Source organism: Elephantulus edwardii, unplaced genomic scaffold (assembly GCF_000299155.1).
Source record: "Elephantulus edwardii isolate Elephantulus edwardi_28Jun2011 unplaced genomic scaffold, EleEdw1.0 scaffold00141, whole genome shotgun sequence".
Taxonomy (NCBI): Eukaryota; Metazoa; Chordata; class Mammalia; order Macroscelidea; family Macroscelididae; genus Elephantulus; species Elephantulus edwardii.
In genome coordinates this window covers 4,929,141-4,934,607 of record NW_006399891.1, presented here as the reverse complement: position 1 = coordinate 4,934,607, position 5,467 = coordinate 4,929,141, and the positions used below count along the sequence as shown (strand labels likewise).

At 44.1% G+C, this 5,467-nt stretch overlaps 1 pseudogene; it reads right to left on the bottom strand.

Annotated features, from left to right (window-relative positions):
* Window positions 1–3,038: 3,038 nt before the first annotated feature.
* Window positions 3,039–5,170, bottom strand: LOC102855395 (annotated as a pseudogene).
* Window positions 5,171–5,467: the final 297 nt, after the last annotated feature.

Genomic DNA, 5,467 nt, shown 5'->3' with positions numbered 1-5,467 from the left:
TGGGAGAGGAGAAAAGTACAACAATGAATGAATGGAAACCCAAAGTCTCTGTAAATTTCATTGAAATTAATAATAGATTAAAAAAAAAAACAGCTTCTCAAGCATACTTGAAGACTCTTTGACCTTGAGCCTCATGGCTTAGGCCACTGTTACAGAGTTCCCTTGTTTGTTGTATACTGTTAAGATGGAACTGGTGCATAGCTGACACTCCAGTGGGTTTTTAGAGACAATAAATCACATGGAAGGAGATTGTCCATCCTTCTCCCAAGGAGCAGCTAGTAGATTTGAACTACATGCCTTTGGGATTGCAGCACTGTATCTTACCACTGGGATACCAGAGCCCCATCTTACCAATTATGGTCTCCTCTCAATCACCTGGTGAGCTTAGGCAAAGGGCCATGGATCTGGCTCTAATTCAATAGTGCAGCAACTCCAGGTCAGCTCTGCCTCATGCTGGCCTCTGGTTCTGCCCTGAGGTTGCTGCCACTCTAGCATAGACCCCAGTCTGGCACAGGAAGCTCTGGTCCCAAAGGAAGTAGGCCGCACTCTACTTCCTCTTCCTTGTGCATAGTGAGAGTTTCACCTTCTAAGTTTGTTCAATTTAAACTTGGTAGGATGGGGGGAAAGGGCCAACTCCTTAATGATCATTTTCTACACACCCTATTTCAGATTCCTGCCCAGTTGTATAGAGAGTCAGAGCCGATGGCTAGGAAAGCCATTTTCAGTAATAACTCCATGACACCACAGTTTGCCAACTGAAACTCCACTGGGAGACTCTTTGGGAGAAGAAAGACTGAAGGCCCTGAAAGGTCCACCACTGCCAGCCCCGTGGGGCCCAGGTTCACTCTGACACACGTGCATCTCTGACTTCTTGGTGTCTTAGAAAAAGCAAAGTGGAGTTCTATTTGGCAGCAAGTATGACTTGTCCAAACAATGAGCTCTGATAGTGTAGTCCACAGTGTATTGCACTGCTCACTAAAAGGCCACTCGTGTCCTGCGGTTCAAATCCACCAGCTTCACTTCAGGGGGAAGATGAACAACCTCCTCATCTGGTCGTTATGAGTCAGAAGTGAGTTGCTGGCAGCAAGTTTTGAGTTTTTGAAACACAGCAGTAAGGTCCGAGTTATGCACTGGGGATGGTTGTCCTTTAAATCTTGTTCCCATGTATACTTAGAGTTAGTGTGAATTATTTTTAATGAAGATTTTGTACTATTAAATAATATATAGATAAAATAGATGGGTTCACCTTTCAGACAGAGGGTAAATTTAATCTAAGCTACTGATGGGGTTGCCATCAAAACCCAGAGGGAAGGACTAAGTGATCTTCCTGCAGAGGCTGTTCCCAAAGAACTCCATTGTCCCTCCTCCAGGGACTGCCTTGTGCAGTTTTATGCAGGATACTCAGTGCATATGAGCCCCTTGCCTGTAGATGTAAGGAGACAAATGTGGTCACACTTCACAAGGAATCCTCACATTATAAAAGGACCACAGAGTCACTTTGCTTTAGTATCTTCAAAAATGTGGATAAATCATTGAATAACAAGGAAGGCCAATGGCAAATTGTTCTAGGACATTAAGTATAACTGTTGTTAGGTGCCATTGAGTTGAGCACGACTCATAGTGACCCTATGAACGAAAGACCTGAACCCAGTTCTATCCTGCGCCATCCTCACACTTCCTGACACACAAGAGCTCATTGCAGCAGTCACCGTGTCAATCCACCTGGTTGAGGGTCTTCTTCCCTTCACCGACCTTCCACCCTTCTCAACATCATGTCTCTCTCCAAGGAATAGCACCTCCTAGCAATATGGCCAAAGTATGTGAGGTGAAGCCTCATCATTCTTGCCTCCAAAGAGCACTCTGGCTGCACCATTTCCAAAACATATGTTCATTTTCTTGGCCATCTATGGGATGTTCAGTGCTCTTCACCAACACCGCAGCTCAAAGGCAACAATTCTCTTTCTGTTATCTTTAGTCATTGTCCAGGTCTCAGATACATAGCAAGTAATCAGTAAGTCTATGACCTGAATCAGACACACCTTTTCCTCAAACTGACATCACTACTTCTCAATAATTTGTAAAGTTCCCTAACTGCAGATTTTCCCAGTGCAATGCATCTTCTTATTTCCTGATGGCCCATACCAAGGGTATTAATTGTGGATCTAAGCAAGGTGAAGCTGTTGACAGTTTCAATCTCCTCTCCATATATCATGACACGGTCCAGTGGTAAGAATCTTTGTTTTCTTGGTATTGAGACACAATCCATACTGCAGGCTGCATTCCTTGTTCTTCTGCTACAAGTGCTTTGTGTCCTCCTCACAGCAAATAAGGTTGTGTCATCTGCATAACACAGGTTACTGATAAGTCACCCTCCAATCCTGATGCCACACTCCTCTTCATAGAGTCCAGCTTCTCAGATAATTTGCTCAGCTTACAGATTGAACAGGTATGGAGATAGAATACAACCCTGACGCACTCCCTTCCCAGTTCCAAATGGTGCAGCATTCCCCTGCTCAGTTCGCACAACAGCCTCCTGCTCTAGGTGTAGGTTCCGCAAGAGCACCATCAAGTGCTCTGGGATTCCCATTCTTCTCAATGTCAGCCACAGCTTGTCATGATCCACATAGTCAAACACCTTCGCATCATCAATAAAGCACAAATAGACATTCTTCTGGTATTTTTTACTTTCAGCCAGGATCCATTTGACATCAGCAATGATATCCCTAGATAACTAGAACATGATTAAAAAAACAAAACAAAACAAAAAAACCAATACACACACACTTGAAATTATGCTTATCTTTAGATGGAGGTGCTGTTAGGTGATTGCTTGCTGTTGTCATGTTGACTACAATGCAGTCACTCTGTGAACAACAGATCTGAATCGTGCTCTGTCCTGCAACATGTTCATGATCTCGGTCACGCTCAAGCCCACTGCAGTAATCACTGTCCCAATCCACCTTTCCCAGCAGGATGTCCCTGTCCAAGGATTGGATTCCTCCTGGGAATACAAAGACAACGTTTCACAATTCTTGCCTCTAAAGAACATTCTGGTTGCACTATTGGAAAGAGAGAGATAATTTAAAAGCTTAGCTTAAACTTAAAAACTTTAACTTAAAAGGCAGCATGATCAATCACTAACCTGGTGCCTTTCAACCAACAGGCAGTCTCAAGAAAGAAATAAACAACCTTAGATCCATCAGACTTGCAAACCCAGCCCTTTTCCAGACTTCCTGTGGGCTGAGGAAACGTGACAGAAATTGGAACTTGAAATATTCATACTTCAAAGGACTTATTTATTTAAACATGCCGTTTAAGAGCAACCCTTATTCAAGAAAGATTTAAAAAAAAGAAAGATAAAAAATGAAGAGTCTAGAGTAGGAAACAGCAATTTTCCCCCCCATAAAGGGGCAGATAGTACTATCAGCTCGACAGGTAGTATAGTTTTTGTGGAAACTACTCAACTCTGCTAATATTATGTGACATGAAACAAACCAAACCAAACTAAGCTGAACCCCTTGTTCTCCTAGCGAGAGTAGAGCTGCCACAGAGGATCTCCAAGGCTGTAAACCTTTACAGAATGAGGTAACCACAGCTTTCTCCATGGTATGAACTGGGGATTAAAACTACCCCAGAACTTAACCACCACTCCCTTAGAGCTCCGCAGTGCGACAGTTAGAAGGTACTGTCAGGTTGACGATGACACACAGTAATCTTAGGACCACAGATCTGAACCTATTCTGTATCATTCTTACAATCCCTGCCTTGCTCAGGGTCGCTATTGCAATCACTGTACCAATCCAAATCATTAAGGTTCTTCCTCTCTCTTGACAGCTCTCTACTTTTCCAAGGTCTGACACCCTCCTGACAACATCCCCAAAGCATATGAGATGAAGTTGCACCATCCACCATCCTTGCTTCTAGGAGCACTTTAGTTGCTCTTCCTCCAAGAAAGATTTGATTGTTCTTTTCGCTGTTGTTGTTAGGTGCTATTGAGTGGTCTGTGTCTTGTCTTACAACAAGAGCAAGATCCACTGACTGTGCCACAGTTTCGTATTGTTGTATGTGAGAAAATTTCCATGGCTATGACTTTGGATTTTATCCCCAAACTGCTATGGTCTAACTTGTCTCAGAATTTGGAAACGTTTTGGAGAAACTTAATTGCTGATTTTCACAAAATTCTGTATATTGAGCTGAAATCCACCGGCTGAGTTTGTCTTTCTGCTGTTTGCATCCTCTCCTGCTTAACGTCATAAATTCCGGTATCTTCAAACACTGCCACCAGGTCACCTGTGTGGTCAATACATGGAGAAAGCCTGGAGGATTTTTCCCTTGGTTCGCATTGTTGGTGCAACTCATTTCGTCTTTCAGGTGACCGTCCTTGTCTGTGCCTCTGACAATTTTTTACTTGCAGTTTCGGAAGAACGTGTATTTTAGCCATCTTCTAAGTTTCTTCTTATCTTTGCACATCATAAAACAAAGTCCTCAGCAGAAATCACTCTTGCTCCCTGAAGCCGAGAGATTTCAGCAGCTTGCTGTAACAAATTAGTTGAGTGTGTACCACATCTTCTACCAAAACGACAGTTTACAGAGAGGTCTTCCTGTTGTTGTTGTTGTTATGTGCCGTCGAGTCGCTTGCGACTCATAGCAACCCTATGTACAACAGCCCTAAACCCTGATCTATCCTGTGCCAATCGCACTGCCTCTGACACCCCCATCCCAATTACCCCAGTCACTGAACCAATCCAACTCATAGAGGGTCTTCCCCTCCTGCGCTGTCCCTCTACCCTCCCAAGCATGATGTCCCTCTCCAAGGACCTGTCCCTCCTTACAACATGTCCAAAGTATGTTAGACGGAGCCTTAGAATCCTTGCCTCCAAGGAGCAACCTGGTTTAACCCTCTCCAGGATGAATCTGTTTATTTTCTTGGCAGTCCAGGGTACATTCAATGCTCTAGCATCTCCTAAAACAAGCCTCACGTTCTGTAATTCAATTGCAAAGCGCATGGACTTCCCTCATCATCTTCTAGTACTTGAAGTAGCAGTAGCCACGGACTAGCTACAGTGTTATTCGTCTCTGCTTTAAGAACACTTGTAAGTAAGGAAGGCTGCAGGGCCCTGGGGGGAATGTCCAGGTGGAGGATGCAGTGCTGCTGAGGAGTCCCAGACATGCTTGGAAAGGGGCGGGGCAGGCGAGGGATGGGTGGAGAGGCAGGAAGTGAGTGTGGGAAGGGAAAAGATGACTTTGTTGGGCTAGAGTTGGGGGTGGGATGGTAAGATGACCTGAGCCGAGCCCTCCATGTGGGCCGGGGTAGTAGAATTTTTGTTTTCTTTATGTTGAAACGTAATCTATACTGAAGGCTTTTAGTCTTTGATCCTCTGCAGCAAGTGCATCAAGTCCTTCTCACTTTCAGCATAGCAAAGGTTACTGATGAGTCTTCTCCAATCCTGATGCTACATTCTTCTTT